Source organism: Cynoglossus semilaevis, chromosome 1 (genome assembly GCF_000523025.1).
Source record: "Cynoglossus semilaevis isolate Cse_v1.0 chromosome 1, Cse_v1.0, whole genome shotgun sequence".
In the NCBI taxonomy this organism is placed as follows: Eukaryota; Metazoa; Chordata; class Actinopteri; order Pleuronectiformes; family Cynoglossidae; genus Cynoglossus; species Cynoglossus semilaevis.
This window is the reverse complement of record NC_024307.1, coordinates 9,235,425-9,255,261: the sequence shown is the minus strand read 5'-3', so window position 1 is coordinate 9,255,261 and position 19,837 is coordinate 9,235,425. Positions and strand designations below refer to the sequence as shown.

Genomic DNA, 19,837 nt, shown 5'->3' with positions numbered 1-19,837 from the left:
TAGGTTAAGCGTTCACACTAAATGGACCACAGGTGTGAATGTTTGTCTGTTCACTATCTCACTCGCACCACTGGACTCAAACTGTGTGGATTCTTCACACAAAATGAACCTCAGACACTGTCCTAACCCAGACTTCAATGTCAAACACTGAGACGAATCTGTTGGATTCACTGCATTTTACGAGAGATTTGAGCAAATAAAATACTAATACTTCAACGCTGCTGTGTGGAAATTCTAAAAAATCAGAAACTCTCCTGTACTGCAGTCTCTAACTGTAATACAGTTCTTCAGAGTGAAGGATTTACGCACTGTAGAGAGTAGTTTGATCGAAAAGACGTCGCTTTCTAAAGACTCACACACACACGTGTTACTGTAATTGTCAGTACAGAGCAGTGGTTCCCAAAGTGGGGGGCAGGTTCCATCAAGGGGCACACAGCCAATGCGCTGCTGCCACTGCAGGGTGAATGACCAAAAATATTTTCACTGATTTGTAATCGAGCCAATGTGCTGCCACTGCAGGGTTAATGGCCAAAAATATTTTCACTGATTTGTAATCATGTTTCTCTTATTCATGAGTTGAGTAGAACTTAAAATTCAATGAAGTTTTGAAGCTAGCAGTGTAAATTTGTAGCAAACTTTGAGTTCTGTAGTGTTTTGTTTTGAAGTCATTTTCAATGGTGTTTTAAGGCTAAAGTGCTGAAGCGAAGGGTTGGTTTAAAGTACGTGCAATGAACAGCTGTAATGCTTTTATTTTATCTCCAACCAACAGGAATATAAGTGCTTTAAAGCCAAATGATGAAGTTATTAGACTTTTGCAAATCCTTTCAGGTCCACAAGAGTGGTTTATCCTAATTTACTAGCTATTTAATCAGATGTGACTTGTTAATAATGCAAAAAAAGACAGTATTGCTCAAGAAGAAAAAAAGGATACTAGCCTTTTTAATCAAAGAGTAAGATTACCCATGTAAAGATTTAATTTTCTCAGATACAGAATTACTTCTGACACCTTCAGAACAAATTTTAAACCTTCCCAGAGGTGGTGTAAAAAAGGAATATCAAAGTCAAAAGAACAGTTCCATCAAGTTTGAAAATGGAACCGGGTTTCCCCTAAGGAAGGCGGCTCCTCAATCATTTCAGGAAAATGTCCCTCATGTATGTGGAAGGCAAGTGTGTCTCACACACCTATTCATCCACACAGGTGGCGCCTCGGGCTTTTTCAGCGAGGGGAGGGTTTGGGCTCAGAATCCCATCAGGTCTTTTATTCATAACCAACCAGCAGCATCTCCAGAAAGGGGATTCTGCGAGGATACACCAACTCCCTCATCCTGTTTGTTTAATATAAGCAGCAGAAAGACATGAGGCTGTATCAGAATAACAACTGTACTGAACCTCCAAAGGACAGGCTAGGAAACACTGCAGGCAAAGTTCATATTTTGATGAGTAAGTCCCACAAACAAAAAGGGCTGGGAGAGGGGGCTCCAGAAGAGGAAAATATGGTCCAGACTTTAGGGTCAGATTGAGGTCTATCTTCCATAAAAACACCAAGAATAAGTATTTTACTCATTAAAAATATGGGACCAATGTCATAAACTCTGTGAATATCGTAAACAATGTTTTGGGTTGTAGAAACAGTTTCTTTTCATAACTAACGGTCTACTTTTGCCCTACATCCATACCATACCATACGTCACTACGTGTGTAGTGTGAGTGTAAAAATACCCAAATGCAGCCATGTAAGCAATATATTTTCAAAAAAGAAGTACATCTGAAGTTCTTTGGCTTATTAATTCCTAAAACTATATATATATATAAAACATACCTATGTTTTAGTATAAATATATAAATAAATACATACATACATACAAATACATTTGTTTGTATTTATACAGTATATATATATATATATATATATATATACTGTATATGCATATGTATGTATGTATACTGTACATAATTGGATATATAAGTATATATATGTAGAGATAGATTTTACTCTAAAACTAAACTAAATTGTATGGACATTTGAAAGGAGTAGGATGTTACTTCTTAGACGAGGAAAAAACCTGGTGTTGGAGACTAAACCCAGAAGTCCATGGAGAAGGGATTCTAAATATATGTAAAGCTTATTATTTATATATCTATTAAGAAGTTTTTCAATTTGTCTCAGACTTTTTGACTTACATGAATAACACTGAAATATGTCCTGTACTGGAAACTCAGACTAGGACAACTGTCCCAGCTGTCCCTGTTGTGATGTCACTCTCTGGATGAATGCTGCATTCAATAAGGTGGGGATCACTATTATGAAACTTGCTGGAATCTGTTACTGACAGCTATTTTTGCACAGTTTGCAACAAATTCTGCTAACTTCCAAAACTCAATAGAACAACCTGCAGTGAAAAATCTGAAAAAAGTCATAAATATTAAACCTACATCACACTCAAACCAATATTAACCTTGCCACATTGCTGAAATATTTACTGAGATATTTACAGCAGGAGAGCTAATAAGAGGGCACTCACAAATAATCAGTAGCTGTCAGAGAAAAGAAAAGTCATAATTTATTTGAGAAGGATTCTATTTGGATAATGAGAGCACAAATCAGTGTCATGGACACAGGAGAATGAGGGCACAAATCAGTGTCATGGACACAGGAGTTACCCATAGGTAATTGAAGATTGGGAAAAGTTTTTGGCAGCTTTTTATTTAGGCTTGAGAGCCTCAGATTGAGCACTGGAGGTGGAAGTTTAAATAGATTTTTGGTGTTTTTCGTTTGTACGCAAATCAGCTCATAAGCCAAAAGATGGGGCGATAAAACAAATTAGAAAACATACACAAAACATTAGAGCCGGGGGTCAGATTACTCAAATGAGCAAAACATTAGAGCCGGGGGTCAGATTATATTTCACTGACATCTAGTTGCGGGAACACAGGCGGGTGGTTAGTGGACCGAAGGTGGCCCAATAGCCAGGAGTTCGAGGCCCCTGCTTTAGACCAAATGTCTAAATTGTTAATTTCACAAAGGATTATTTGCACACACAATAACTACGAATAAAAAACCACTTGACATAAAATCCGAACTATTTTACAGACATAACAATCATGTGACTTCATTAAATGCTTTGATTCAGCTACAGTGACTCTCCTGTATCATGTTCATTTTATCTTTAATTGAATCAAAGGCAGCGCCTTGAAAGCTAATTAGTGAGGCTCCTGTAACGGTGAAAAAAGAAAGAGAAACACAGCATATCTCCTGATGCAGAGAGAGATAGAGAGACACAGAGAGAGAGAGAAGGAGGGGGATTGGACAACTGTTCTTGTAAGGACCTAACAGCACTCAATTCAGAAGTACTGAAGAACTAAATTAATAACTGAACAACATCCTAACCTGAGTGGAGATCAAATACTTGTCCTGACTTTAAACAGAGTCCTGGCTGCTGCCGTGGGGCCCAGTTTGTTTCCCTGTGAAAGTTACTGGTTCTGAAACTCTCTGAAGGATTTCAGTCATCTAGGTCATTTTCAAAGTGTAGAAGTAGGCGACGGAAGTAAAGTTGGCTGAAGTTGTTTCACCGCCAAAGAAAACTTTGTTATCAGTACTGAAGGTTTCACTTCTTACTCTCTTGAACCCGAGCTCTGACATCACTAACATACTCAAGAATCAACAATAGCTGAAGACGATGGTTCAGAAAAACTACTCCAGGTAAGAAGTACAACAAATCCTAATCAAGTACCTAAGGACAGTTAAGTTTGTAAAGAGATTTGAAACTGGACTAGCCCTTGTGTTGTCATGTGTTCATTTTAACCCCAGAGGACCAAAGATGTATGAAAATCTAGAGGATGTTATGAGGGATAAACGTTTGTTTACAGTGATTTAACATGCAATCTGATTACTAGCTGTTTAAAAAACATTGACCTTAACAGGAAGAATTGTTGAAGGATTTACAGCTGAACAGAGAGCAGCTCCTTAGGCTCAGGGTCTTTAGCGAAGTTGTAATAGATTTATTCATTGCCTTGAAATAAAGAAAAACAACAACTTGTAACTAGTAAGTGTCTGCTTGGCCGATCAAAGATTTTTTTTTTTCCATCCCACGGACATCAATAAGTATCTCCCGTCTGTAGTTTCTGTTTTAGCCAGTCTTTGTCTCTCTGTTAGTCTCTGAGCTGAATAATTTAAGATTTTTTTTTAAATTGTTGTTTTTTTAATCTCTTGACTTCTTTGCCAAGAGCTGCAAAAGTAAAACAAAATCCCACTGGTGTTTCTCTTCCTGACATAACCAAGGTTTCTTTTTTCTATTTATACTTCAAAATTTTTTAAAAAACATTTTCTGATGCTAACTGTTCAAATATGTCTTGCATAAACAGTACCAGTACCAGTACCCTCCTCCATCCATCAGACAATCTCTCCCTCTCCAGGATTAGATTTTAATCTTCAAAAACTGTCACCTCAATCTCTCCACAGATTTGCCAACCAACCTTTCTACTGTTTTTACTTTTTACTTCCTGTTTAATAATCTGCAGTTCCTAAAAACATCTTTTCTCCAACTCTCCTGCACACATGCTACACCAGTCAGGGAACCAGTGGTTGGGGACCTCTGCTTTATCACCCTAACCTGCTTCACAACTTTCCCAACCCTAACTATTTTTTAATAATTGATACAAAGCCTTTCTCCTTCCTCACTGTCCAGTCTCAAATACAACCTTCCTTCCTTTACTACTACTGTCTTTACATCTTTTTTCACATTAGTCCACTTTCCTATCTCCTTTTCTATCATATATAAGATGCTATTTTTCTTTTTCAATTAACACTCTTTTCTACTTCTCATTTTACTTTTTCTTTCTCCAGAGGAAATTCCACACCTCTTCCTCACCCGCCAACTACCCAGACCCTGCAGAAATTCTTCCTTAAACTTTGTGTGAAAGCCCCCGTCCACAGTTAATTTCCACAGTTCAATCCTTGGCTCTGCTTTCAGTCATCTCCTGCTTTACCAACCTCCTTCTTGGAACTCCCTTACAATCTCCAAGCTCTTTCAGGTTATATTGAGTGCATGGGAGAAAATCCACCTGTGTGAACCTTTTTTCCTTTCTTATACACACTTCTCTGTGCCTCCCTCTTTCTTAATCGTGTTTGATGCAGTCAATCCCATCCTCCATCCTCGAGGTTCCTCCAGACCGACCCTCCAATTCCTCCACCAACAATTTTACATCTCATGACTATAATCTGAGGCATATTCTAAACAGCAGAAGGGGTAAAAAAACAAAAAACAAATATAAAAACCTGCTGTGTATAAAACCCAGGCAGTGTTTTGTGCCTTATGACCAAATAAACTAAGAAAAACGTAATTTAATAAATATTTTTTTATATTAATCAGATTTAAAATGTAATAAAATAATGTTTTATACAAAATAAAATGCAATTATGCTAATAATTCATACATTTCTAAAGATATGTGTCCTATGGAAAAAAAGAATATATATAAATATAATATATGTATATATCTATACATATATGCATGTGTCCTTCTACGGAAAAAAGAATATATATAAATATATGTAAATATCTATACATATATGTGTGTGTATGTTTATATGCATTTATACATATATGTGTGTGGGTCTGTGTGTTCATATACATTTAATATACATATTTATCCATCCATCCATGCATGCATGCATGCATACATACATACATACAATTTAATATACATATTTATCCATCCATGCATACATACATACATACATACATACATACATACATGATGTGTATGTACATATATTTAGCATGTAAAACTAAAGACTTTCTGATGAAAGGTTATCAGACACAATGACATCATATGGGAGAAAACAATGGTGTTTTCCATTAAGAAATCCAAAACCACTGCATACGTTGGATTATAATGTGGAGTCTGACCTTGGCATCGGTCTCTCCTGGATGATGCTCCAACAATCCATTTTCTCATGTGACACCCACACATCCACCCAGCTTTTCCCTGTACACCCACCAAAAGCCTACACGAGACAGTCAACCTTGCCTCTTCAGTTTAAACATCACGTTTTCTGCCTCTGCTTTTCAGTCTCACAACTTCCTACCGTCTCCACTTACATGTCTGTTAAAGAACTGTACACACTTTTTACATTAATGAAGACCTTTTTCTTCCTATTCATCAGAACATTCCACCACATTCATGTACCACAGCTAATAGAATCAGACAGCCCTGTCATGTGACAACTGTTCATGTTCATGACTTGACTCCGCTGTTGTCCAAATGTCACCGCCAACAAGACTCTGACATATTGACACCTTTCAAACTGCTGTGCTGAACATCGCTCACAACTTCAGCCGGGGCGGCTGTTTATCACAGCTCGCTGATTAATACTGTAACCATGACGACAAAATCCAGCATAACTGCAGCTATAAAGGAGATGCTTTAGTGGGTCACATCAGAGGGAATAAATAACTCAGGACTTTATGGACGCTCAGGTTGGGGAGGCTACCATCAAAGTTCATGAAAACACCAGACGAATGCAGGTGAAGGATTATAATGAAGTCCATGAGGCAAAATAACTGAACAGAGAACTTGTAAAGTTGGTGGAAAAAACATGCAAAGGTTGAACGAAGGGAAGGAAAAGCACAACGTTACAGGAAGGGAGACGAAGAGAGACACAGGGGAGCAAAAACAGCAGGGGACGTAAGAGAGGAAGTGACAAGGACAGAGAAAGACAGAGATTTAAATGCACTGGGGACATGTGGACACCGGTGCAATAACACCACGCAGGTGTAGCACATCAAGGAGAAGCAGAAAATCACAGAGAGACAAGGATGGATGTAAAGCTGAATCTCAGTAATACATCAGGGAGCACTGCTGTCAGACATAAAGGAATGGAAAGATGAGGAAATCTATAAAATGAAATCTACAAAACACAGAAAATGTTGAAACGAAGAAAGTAATAAAAACCTATGAGACCGAGTTCAACAGATCCAGAAGAAAATAATCTTGGGTAATAAAAGTCACTCTGTTTGAATTCAAACATTTTTTTGTTTTGTTTTGTTTTTTAATAATAATAATAATAATAATGAAAAAACAGTAAGATTAAGCAGTTTATTTTTGTGAGCTAAAGAAAATAGAAAGTTCCCAGAGTTAAGATCAATGTCTGTTTTATATTGCATTGGACATACATATATTTATATATATGTATATACATACATATATTTATATATATATATACATACAAGGCATGCACATAAATGTGTGAGGGGAGGGGACACTGAACACAATGATTAGACTCATTCATACAGTACACACACATATATTTATATATAAATATATATACACATATATTTTCATTTCATATATATAAATATATTTTGAGCAGTGACAGAAGCATTGAACTGAGAAACTCTTTCTCATAAAACAAGTGCTGCTTTCATAGATATATACGCACAGCTTTTCTTTTGACAATAAACTGTACATACTGCCTGCTCTCCACACAACTGATCTCTGCAACAATGATAAAGTATATAGTCCACCTGAGTATAAACTGCATATGGGCATTGTGGGACATGAAGAATTGGAACATTTTGTGTTTTATTTCTTTCCACAACACGATTCACAAAGTTTTCAAAAACGTATATTTTTTGTATTTTGGCAGTCAAAACATCATCCATATGTTTGAGACTTTATATTCATTTCATTACTGCTTACAAATAGGGAATTGGAAAGATAATCACAGACGTCAGAGCAATTTGTCAGGAAATCTGTGCTCGTTTCTGCCGTTTGTTTACAATAATAAAAATGCTAATGAGTTTGGAAAAAGTAAAAGGACGAGAAAACAACAAAAGACATACAAAACAATAGGGGAAGTACTTACATGTATATAAATGTAAAATGTAAACTATATTTCATCACAATGTTATGCTACTGCGATCCCAACTATGGTAACATTTCATTTGATACAAATACAAAAACAAACTAAAAAGAGGAAACCATTTTGGATTTTTTGTTTGTTTGTTTGTTTGTTTATAGGATTTTATTTGGATTATATAACTAGTCCCCAAAAATTTGGAAAAAAAAAAATCACACCAAGCAATAAAAGTTCAGACTTTAATCTATATATAACAAAGGTCATAAAATACAAATAATCTAATTTAATCAAAGCTAAATCTTATTACATTATATTTTTATTTGATGTCCTGATAGAAGGTTTTTTAGCGCCATTAGGCCAAAAAAAAATTTTAAAAATTGAATGTAACTGAATTGAAAATGACCAATGTATGCAAAAAATGACACTGAAACTCAAACCTATGGTCCAACACAGCAGCTGAAGCTCCTCTGTGTCTTTTCCGTCTCTTGTCTCTCTGTGCACAGACTGGACTACCGTTACATCAGTCATGGCCTTGGGCCTGTCTTCATATCTGTGTTAATGATACCTCGTGATACATGCTTACGCCGACATGAAATATTCATGCCAAACGGCGTGAAACGAGGCCTTGGAGACCTGGACATTGGAGGCTGTAAATCTTCGAAAAAACAAAAAGAAAAAAAGTGGAAACAAAAAGTTGAGTTGATGGGAGGTTTGAAGGAAAACTTCAGCCCTGATGCTGGAGTTACAAGTGAAGTTTCTTCGTATCTGCATACGTCTCGTTAGGCTCTGGTTAAACAAACGAAGAGGTGGAGTCTTCAGTACTTAGCTCAGTGGTGTACCTTCTACCTTTGGCTTCAGGGGAGAGTCTTCAGCTACGGTGTTAATGCTAATCCTCATAAATAAGAGTGATTAAATGTAAAGCAGTGATCATTTCTGTAACAGAGAACGGGGACGGGGGAGAGTTTGCGTGGGAGTGTAGGGAGATTAACATTGAAGATGAGGTTGGACGACCAATGATGTCTTTCATACTGTAATTGTAACCGAGATCATGAATACAATGGAGTTATAAAACGTTACTGTCGACTCGTTTTGGTTCTTATGTTTTAATGATTTTTTGAGGTTTATTGGTTTGATTCCCAGCCAAGGCAGAGCTCTGGTTTGTTCATAGAGCACAAACAAAACTGTGTTTCATGGCAGGGTTAAATGCATATTCTTCTCTTTCAAAAAGAAATCATAGTTTTTCTCTTGACATTCTATATCCAGTCCCTGAGTTGTTGAAGTTCTGCCAAACACAAAACTTGATTTCCATTCCATTTATCCCTCTGAGAGCTTCTGAAGGCTCGATGGTCAAAAAACCCACATATAAACAAAAGACTAAGACAGGCTAAATGACAGCCAGAGAGTTAGCAAAAAAAGATTTCAAACATAAAACCCAAAAAAGTTTAGAAAAATAGCTAGAAGTTGAAGATATAAAGATGTAAAAGAGTCCCAGATATGAAGAAAAGTTACATTTTGGACTATAAAAAGATTTATTTAAAAAGCTAAGTTGATGGTGATGGCATAATAATACTAATTAAGGATGTCAGATATTTACTTTTTTCCGATATCCAATATTCCGATATTGTCCAAACACCTAATTTCTGATTCCGATATCAACCGATACCAATATATGCAGTCTTTGTTCAAGCATACATTTCATTGTGTGCAGTGTGTCACAATGACAATAACTCACTTTCACTTTCACTTACACTTTAAAGTTATTTCTATGTCACATCATCTTGGCAAACCCAAGCACTGCTATCAGGTTTTCATTATCCGAGGAAAAAAAAAACATATTGATAACTATGCTAATATTGGCCGATAACTGACGATAATCTGACATCCCTCCATTTATGTTTTTTTTTCCAAAGTAATAGCTAAATAGAATAAATAAATCCAAACTCAGAAACCAATTTTTCTTTAATGGAAATAGTAAAAATGGCCCCATAAATCAATGACACATGAAAGTGGCGCAGGAATAGCTAAAAAGTTAGCTTAAATAGTCATTTCTTTAGGTTATAACCAACACATATTTGCCCAGAAATAGCCAATGGTTAGGATATATATTTAGCAATAGTTTATCATACAGTGGATTCTTATCTTCTAATGACATATTTTGACTGTGTCCCTCAAATGTTACGCTGTTTTACTAAGGCAAATTTATTAATCTTAAATGAACTCAGACGCGTTCTACCAGAAGAAGATCATCAACCCAATAAAGAAACTAACGAGTGCCGGTGCCGCTACCCTTGAGCCATGACAAAATACACACAGCGCAGTCAGATACAGTGTGCAGTGTCCTCACATCAATACACGTGCAGTAAATGGAGTTGGACCTCAGTGTGACCAGTAGACGCCACGGTGGGAATCTTTTCTAATGGAAAGCCACTAATGAGTTTTCTCTCCGAAATGGATTATAAATAACCGCAGCAGCATCGAATCACCGAATCCATTTCAAGTAATGTGGACCATATAGGCTGCATGACAGTGTGCATACTTTATTTAGACCCTGGGTAATTTGATTGTTTGATTATTTATCTATTCAGATATGGCTAATGTGCTGAAACTAATTGATGTCCCTGAGACTCACGTCCTTGACAACCAAACATTTTGTGTTTGAACTCTAGTGCTAATTTATATTGGGAAAAAAAAACAGCCAAATTCCCTGACAGTATCTTGGTATCACACAGAGGGACACCTGTGTGTGCCAGAAACTTCTACTCTGAGATATGCATGACTCTAAATCCCAGCGGCAAACCCCTCCCCTCCCCCCCCCCCTCCCCTTCGCCCCCGGGAAAGTCATATCCCCCCACCCCCCCACCAACACAGTTAGCGCCGGTAAGTTGGCTCCGTCACACACTGGCTGGCAGATACGTGCACATCTGCACCCGAACTCTCCTCACGCACAAAGAACAAACACACACAAACCGGATTCCTTTAAACATGATGTAAAGTGTGACTCCCGCTCCTTTGCGGGTTGGTTGTGCGGTGGAGATGATGGAATCAGGATCAGCTCATTAGCCGTCACACCAGCTGCTACTGAGAGCTTTGAGAAACTTGGCTCCTGGCTCCAGGTCTGTCAGCTCCAATCCCACATATACCACACCGTCCTTTAAATACTCCACAGACCAGGAGCAGGACGTTAGCATGGTTGAGAGTTCTTGTCAAGTCCCACCTTGGTGGACTGTATAACAGGAATGAGTTCATGCTGGACATAAGTGTCCCACTGCTGTAACGCTTGAATGATGACAATAGATAATAATACATATATATATTATCAGGTTCTCAATAGTATTTCAATTCGCAGGGGTGAATGGGGGCGGGGGGGTGAAAACTGTTTTTTCCCCAAGGGGGCGCATAACAGAAAATAATTGTGAACCACTGGCCTAACAGATGCTCCAAACCAGGGTAAGAACAACAGAGAAAAAAGGGAGAACCTTAAAACCAGTCACTCCTGTAAAACACAGAGATGGGAGTTGGGGGAACTGGACTCAAATCCATCAGAAAACATCTAGGAAAAATATATTACATTCTTGTCTTGGATTTTAGGAAGGGTTTAATGTATTAAAGCCTGACAAACCATTTATAATATATATATTATAAATGGTTTGGCAGGCTTTAATACATTAAACCCTTCCTAATATATATCCTATATATATATATACACACACACATATATATATATATATATGTATATATATATATATAATATTTTGTGGGAGTTTTAAAAAAAAAAAATTTTAAAAAAACAACTGCTTCCATATTGGAAATACATGACGATATGCAAATTCAGACTGACTGATCCACGTACACACCTGAGCTCCACAAAAATGATCGATTGTGAGCGGTTTGTGGATTTGGAATGCTAGCCACAACTTTACTTCAGTGAAATATAGTACTGCGGGGGGGGGGTTTTTGTAAAATACTAAATCCAGAGTGCTCTCTCTCTATATAATTCTCACACAACCAGGAGACGATTATTCTCCTTTAAATACACTCTGTGTGCAGTATTCTAGCAGTTTCTGTTCCGCTAAGTATGGAAATATACTGTATGTTACACTGCAAGGTCATGACCTTGGCCAACAAAGTCAGGCCATAATCTTCACTCTGAACTACTTAACGTTAAACGAACCATGTAGCCACGACAGCATATTCACAGCAGTCAGTGATTTCTCCACGGTGGAGCTCACCAGCCGAACCTGAAGCCCAATCAGTTCATGACAGTGAAATACTGTGTGTGTGTAAAATACTAAATCCAGAGTGCTTCGCAGTCCCATGTCTCATTTCACACCATGCTGGAAATTTGACACAGCAGTGAACCCAGCAGAGATGTGGACTCAGCGACAGCAGTTGAAAACACAGTTACACCCCACAGTGACCTGAAATTATGACAAGACATGGACCTGACCCACAAGAAGAAATGGTCACACCAGGAGGTCTTCAAGATTTACAGCCCAAGGACAGGAAGGCATACTCTCTCTCTCTCTCTCTCTCTCTCTCTCTATATATATATATATATATATATATATGACCTACTATGACTATAACTGTACTTTTTCTATTTATTATACTCAAATTGTAAGTCGCTTTGATCAAAGCGTCTGCTTAATGTATTGTAATGTAATGTAATATACATATATATAAACACACAAATTTATATATATATATACACACACACACAACACACAAATGTATATATACACACACACACATATATACAGTATATACACATATATATGTATATATGTGCCCACACTTTTTAACATGGAGCTGTTATTCAAACCACCAGGCTAAAGTGATCTAACTTCACTGAAAATGTTAAATATATATTTACTCATATAAACTGTGCATACTTTATATAGTTATTACATGTTGGTGTACTGATTAAATGCATGTAGATCTATGGCATAATAGGGTTAAATTCTTACAGTACAGTACATGGTCACTACTACATACTATATGATTATATTTATAATTTAATCTTTTTTTTTTATCGGCTCATGATCCACCTGTACTCCCGCTGAGATCTTGCATAATAATCTTGGATTATCATAAAATTAGTATTGATCTATATGAAATCCAACAACATGTTCAGGATCCTGCAGTACCTCCTTGGACCACTTAGGGGCTGGGGACCGCCCGTTGAGAAGCTCTTCTTTAAATAATTTAAGATTAATATTTCTAAAGGCATAAAACTAACGATATATCCAATGCAGGACGAACCCATTCTACTTTGTTACTACAACAGAAATCCAGTATCACAGTGATGAACTGGGCTGTTAGCTGAAATACTGAAACCTCAGAGTACTGACTGTCGGCAGCTTGGCACAGGTCTGTTTACTCTCTGATAGAACACTACACTGCAGCCACATTTGTATTGTTCAGTAACTGCTTCAGGTGCTCGTTCACTCTGAAGGGAACAGCACGTTCCACGGGCTGTCCCTCAGAGCGGACAGACGGACGGGTGTGTTCTGGTAGCTGTTGTTGTTCTACGACTTTCTAAGAGAGACTTGAGACAGAAACGGTCTGTAGACTGTCAACATCGGCTGCTCTCAGGGTTGATTTGTCCAATTAGTTGGTTAAAATGTTGAACAGCAGAAGATTTACAAGGTTTTTTTTTTAATGCGTCCTGGATGGTGTTTCTGACTCCCTGAAGATACATCGTTAAGAACACATCTAAACACAGCTGAACTGCTCGTGGTCACTGTCTAAACGGCTGTGGACTAATGGAGAATTTTTTTGGACTAATGGAGAATTTGGCTCTGTGTCTGCTGGCTGCTGCTGCTGCTGCTGCTGCTGCTGCTGCTGCTCGTGGTGCAGATATATTTGTCAGCTCACGCCTTAGAGAGGTCCTCGTGTTTATCCAAACTTACAAATGAGTCTGAATTCGCCCCATTTTATAATGTGTTTCCATCTGTTCAGTAAATGCAGAGTCGGTGGAGTAATTTTAATTTTTTTTTTTTTTTTTTGGAGAACTAGTCAGCCATATGCCGTTTTAATTAAAATTAAAACGGTAAATAATGTACAGTGTCACGATCACAACTAGAACCACATGGTAACAAATGTTTAGAATCCCTCCCTTTACAACAAGAAGATCACTTGTTTGTTAGTTCAAGCCCCAGAGGAGCTTTCCATGAAGCTGAACTGATCATCAACTGGCGGTCCGTGGACCAAATATGGCCTGCGACTGGATTTCAAAATAAACAACAATAATGATGTTGGACTAAAATGTGATTTTTATTTCATTTTATTTGAGTGTCCAGCCCCCAAAGTGACTCTGGCCACATGGTCTAAATCAGGCATGGGCAAACTAAGGCACAGGGGCCGGATGTGGCCCGTTCATCTTTTTCATCATTATACGTCTTCCTTTTCCCTGAAATACTCACGTTTCCCCAATAGATGGTGATCAAACAATGCTGCAGTATAAATACAGAAATTATTTGGCTCACTTCCATATATGTAAGAGTCAGAAATACGTTATTATTAATAGTCAATGCTTGTTTATATTTTATTTAAGTCAGATTCATGTTTTTAACATTTACCTCCTCATCATAACCTGGGGGAAAATACTAAAAAATGTATTTGTTTACGCAGTACATGAGACAACACTATGTAAAGATTCATGATTTCGTAGCCTTTTCCATCTTAAATTATACATTAAGAAGCATTTTCTGTTTATTGACTTGACTTTTTTTTACTCTGCTTCTGCACTCGGAAAGTCATTTGGAGTATTTGTGTAATCCATAGTAAACTGCACATTTCTACTGGTGCACTGGAGGAAAAAAAATCCACTTCAGGCTGTTGGAAAACAGCAAGGGATGGTGTGCGTGTGTGTGCGTGTGTGTGTTTGTATCGGATTATAAAATACACAAATGCATGGGCTTTAAAGCTGCAGAAAAACCTTGGCTGACCACCGTCAATACTGTGTCACACATTTGCATAAAAACAACAACATTGTTTCACTGGGCTTCAGTTGACGGTTGGTGGAGGTAATTTGTTAATGTAACTTGAGTGATGATGAAAAGAAGAAACATTTAATCTCATTATCCACAGACAGTGTGTTGTAAAGCCTGAGTATAAATATGGGCAAAAAAAGCCACATTATTTTACCTGGATCTTTGAGAATTGAATATGGGCGAAAAAGTCACATTATTTTACCTGGATCTTTGAGAAGCGTAAAGGCAAATGACGTTTTTGTTTTTTGTTTTTTGGCTGTTTTTCCATCAGGCACACTGTTCATCCTCTGGAACAATAGAAGCCAACATCTGTGAGCAACACTGGCCTCGACTGGGTCACTGCAGCCAAACAATCATTCATAACCGCCTCTGTCATCGAACCAACAACCAAACAAAGTGGACAACATTTGTCCACAGGCCACAATATTAACATTTCAGGCTCAGTCCCATTCCTCCAGCAGGGAGTAGTTGGAATAAGAAACATAAACAAAGTCCCTGGTATGTGCACTCAAAAACAGACGTGTTGATTTAGGGCCGTTAATCAATCAAAAATAATTACTGAGGTTATTTTACGTAGTATCTGTGAATTATTCACAATTAATCACAATTGTAATTTATCATTATTAATCGAGGTAAATTGTCATTCCTAGTATGACCGAAACATTTGTCATACATAAACTCAAAGTCAAGGGTCATGTCAAACAATTCAGATTCTTCATCTGAATTAATTATAAAGTCTATTTGAAATCATAACAATTAATCACGGCTAGTCATGATTACAATTAATCAACACAGGCAAATTAAGTTTCCCAAACATTAGATAAAATATTTACATACAAAAAATATTTTCTGTGTATCGCTGGAGCAGTAGTGCGTTTTACACCTGTTTTAATTATGAACTAATTATTTGTGAAAAATGTCAAAATACTTAGAAGGATGAACACGTTCATTTCAACATAACTAGTTTAAATACATAGTGATTTTTCTATGCCTGTTAACTACCTGTGGACAGCGCCACGCCTTGTTGAGAAGAAAACACCCACATATACCGTATGCTTGAGCGCCCCCTAGTTGTCACATGTGTAACATCCAGTCAAGGACCAATTAGTTCTGGTAAATAACTCTGGATCCTATGACTGCCCCTGCTGCTGTAATTGTGTACTGAACGTTACATTACTTACTGATTACTGATTGGGCGAAACTGCAGACCGGTCTGGAAAGTTAACTTCTGGATTGTTTTTTTTTTTTTTTTTTTTATCAAATTGCTCTGAAAAGTCCATCTAATTACAGTGAGGAAGTGAGAGAGAAAAAATGCGAGTTAAAGCAAAAACCATATTGGGTTGAACTGTCTGAATAATTAAAAACACCTAATGACTCATTCTAATGTATAATGACCAATTAGTGAAGTAAGTGTGGAGATGGTGGTAGAAGTTTGGAAATCCCTGTGGATCAGTTTTATTTGGCACTAAAAGTTTTTTGTTAAATAATTAGGACCCAACCATGAGAGTTAAACAGTCAGTTTAAGGACCTGGAGAAATGAGCCAATGCTATATTACACACTGTTTAAAGATATGGTTCTATATGCAGTGATTATCACATCGGCCTTACCCACAGAAGGTCCTGGGTTCGAGCCCCTTAGAGGCTTTGGATAAAAGAAACTTCCAAATGTAAATGCGAATGTTTCCAAAATGAAAAAAAAAAAACACAAATCTGAACGGTTTCAAAAAAGTACATAAAAACAATCGTGTTCAATGAGACAAAACACGGCTTTGATACAAATCTCTGCAAAAGTTGATGAACCTGGAGGCAGTCTGAGAAGTCTGACAATGAAGGTCCAACCAGGAAGTGGATTAAAGGTAGGTTTGCTGGATTTCACCGACCATGTTGAGAAAATAATAGTGTATATATTTTTTTTTAGCCACTTCTAGGACCTTATCAGAAAATCAGACATAAAGATCACTGACTTAAAAACAACGTTTTGGAGATGAGTAACTGGAGAACAGCTGAAAGTGACAGTGTCTGTCTGTGATGGAGACACGCAGAGATCAAAACACGATCTGAATCCGACAGTGAGAGCAGCAGATACTGCCTCAGGTTTCAAAGTAAAGTCCTCCAACAGAGGCTCGACACTAAATGTCACAGTTGAAACTTTTCTCCGTGGGACTGGGTACGTTACGCCGAGTTCAAGGGGAGACACCGCGGGCCCAGAGACAGAGAAGGACAGGAGTAGCATTTGTATGTGAAGCCTTTTAAATGATGTATGATCATCACAGCGAGCAGGACAGCGACCGCGGTGGTGCTGCACTGACCTTTAACCTTTACACACTTTGTTAGATTTGTTAAAAAAACCCACACAGGGAAGCGAAGTTCTGTGGGTTTTGTTCCTGGTTCGGGGTCAGTGTGAGGAGAAGGACCTGTTAGATGTTCACTGGTTCATATTCAACGTTTTTTTTTTTTTTTTACCATTTAACGTTGTATTCTCCAACGGAAACGACACTGGACTCAGTATTTTTTTTATATCACAGACAAATTGATATTACATTGTGAAGAATGTCAGCAAAAAAAAAAAAAAAAGGAAAATAATAAATGAGTCTACAGACCAAATTAATCACCGACATTTGGCATTCCTTTTTATTCGCTGCTACAATACATATTTTATAGGCGTGGTGCACGCCAATATATCACCAATACTTGGCTCTGTATTTAAATAAATCATGATATATTCTCTCTTTTTTTTTTTAAATAATAAGCCTGAAACATGTAAATTCTGATTACATTTCCAGACCTTGCGTCACACCTACATTCACAAAGGGAATTCACGCCATTTTCATTCTTTGGTTAAATAAATATAGACATTTATAGATTTGACATTTTTTTCCTGAACTGAAATTAAAAGTCCAGATAAAGAGCGTGTGTCATTTTTTACACCACTATCTAGCGTCCTACTTATGTTAAAAAAAAAAATCCACTCTCCTGGTATCAAGGATATAATCTCCCAGACAGACAGAGGCCGGCACTGTGGATTGTCTGGATGTGAATGAGTAATTACTGAACACTGTCACTCGCTGGTAATAGCTTGTTGGCTCAGTGGGCAGCAAACAGCAGGAGAAGTCGAATAAATCACCATGCTTCCCGGGAACATTTTGTCTGATTTACAATCATGAGAAATTGAAAGAGAGAAGTGACAGACTGGCAGATGACACAAAAGAACAGGGTTTTTTGGGGGTTTTTTTGTTTTGTTTTTTGTCTTAAATGAGAGGCACACGCTTTGGATAAAAGGCAGGAGGGAGATTGAAATCTTAACTGAAAAGCAGACAGAGAGAAGAATCAATAAATACAAGTACAGAGCTGAACGACTCACAGTTTTTATTATCTCTCTCTCTGTGAAGCTACAGTTTGATCTACTTTAGTGTGAAAAGATAAATCACCAAGTGCAGCACATGTGCGAAAACTCTAACACTGAGCATTAAAATCGCACTGTTGCCAGTTTTAAATTGAAATTTTAAAAAAAAGTAGCGACATTTTATTTACACGTGTAGACTGAAGAGAGATCCTAGATTTGTCACTATAACGGTTCCATGGGGTAGCGGTTATTACGCCTGCTTTACACGCAGAAGGTCTAAGGTTCGAGCCCCAGAGGACAACAACATACTTGACGCCTGTTGCAACGTTGTGGGATCAATGAAGGTACAGTTATTATAGTCATTATTAATAATGTAGAGAAATTCAGCAGCAAAACCAAGAATTCTTTGAAATGAAAAAAAAAAAAAACTCAGATGCTGACTCAGATTTCATAATAAGGACACAATAATCGAAGGCAAATCAAACAATAGACATGTTCTACATATGATATAAGTATAAATGTAGGGTGACATTGGTGAGGTCATACAGGAAACCTCGGTTGAGTCATGTGACCATTATGAGCGTAAATCGAGAGGAATCACCAAAACTCCAGTCCTTCATTCTCTGGTTGGTTCAGGTTAAGACCAAAACCATTCAATTCTGAGTTTACTTTAATATCCTTAATAATTACTGACTCAACATCAACAACATCGACTCAACATCGGTCGATGGAAAATAATGCCCTACTAGCCTCTACCAGCCGGGTTTACATAGTTCCGTATTGTTTATATTTTCTGTGCTCATTCCGTTAACGTCAACAAAAAGTCATGTAGCTACTGTTGCTAACTTAGCCAAAGTTAGCAACAGTAGTGCCGCACAAACCAACCAAACCAAAATACTAACAAGCAAAAAAATTAATCCATCCATTTTCATCCGTTACCAGGTCGTGGGGGCAGCAGTCTCCACGACCACCACCCAAATCACACTGCACCGTACCAACCCCCCTGAACCTTCCTGCAGGTGGTGAGTCCACTGGAAGGTACCAACCGCCCTAACTGGGATTTGATCTTCCACACCAATGACAGAGACATTGCCTCTGGGCCAAAGTGACACACAAAAACAAATATTTAAATAAAATCAACTAAATGTTAACCAAGAAAGTGTGCAGAAAAATAGCAATGAAAAGTAAACATTAGCCCAAAAACTGACTAACAGTTAGCCAACAGCCAAGCCCAATACAACATTAATACAGAGTTAATGACTGAAGATGCTCATGGCCAGATTCCATGTGGACAATGATGATTTTCTGCCCCGGGGCAGGAACGCTCCGTGTGTCATTTCTTGGCTGTTCTCATCAGTCGCCTTTGTTTTCTTTTTTCATGCCTCATAATAATTGCACTGTTTATCAGGAAAAACATGTGAAGTAGGCAGTTACATTCAGGGGCACATCCCTGTTACTCCACAGTCATGATTATGAACAATTAGTTTATAATGTATTCAAACACCTGCTGCAAATACTGGGGGAAAGAGGCTTCATGCAAATCACTAACCAGGAGAAGGTGTTTGGCCTCAGCGAGCACCTGGTTCACCAGACACTGGGCTCTCAGCTCATCCATACTGTGTGTGTGTGTGTGTGTGTG

The 19,837-nt window shown here is 37.7% G+C and overlaps 1 protein-coding gene across 1 annotated transcript in view; it reads right to left on the bottom strand.

The window, feature by feature from the left end:
* Positions 1-19,837, bottom strand: part of htr1d (5-hydroxytryptamine (serotonin) receptor 1D, G protein-coupled) — a 79,901-nt gene that overhangs the window by 24,080 nt on the left and 35,984 nt on the right. The window lies entirely within an intron of this gene.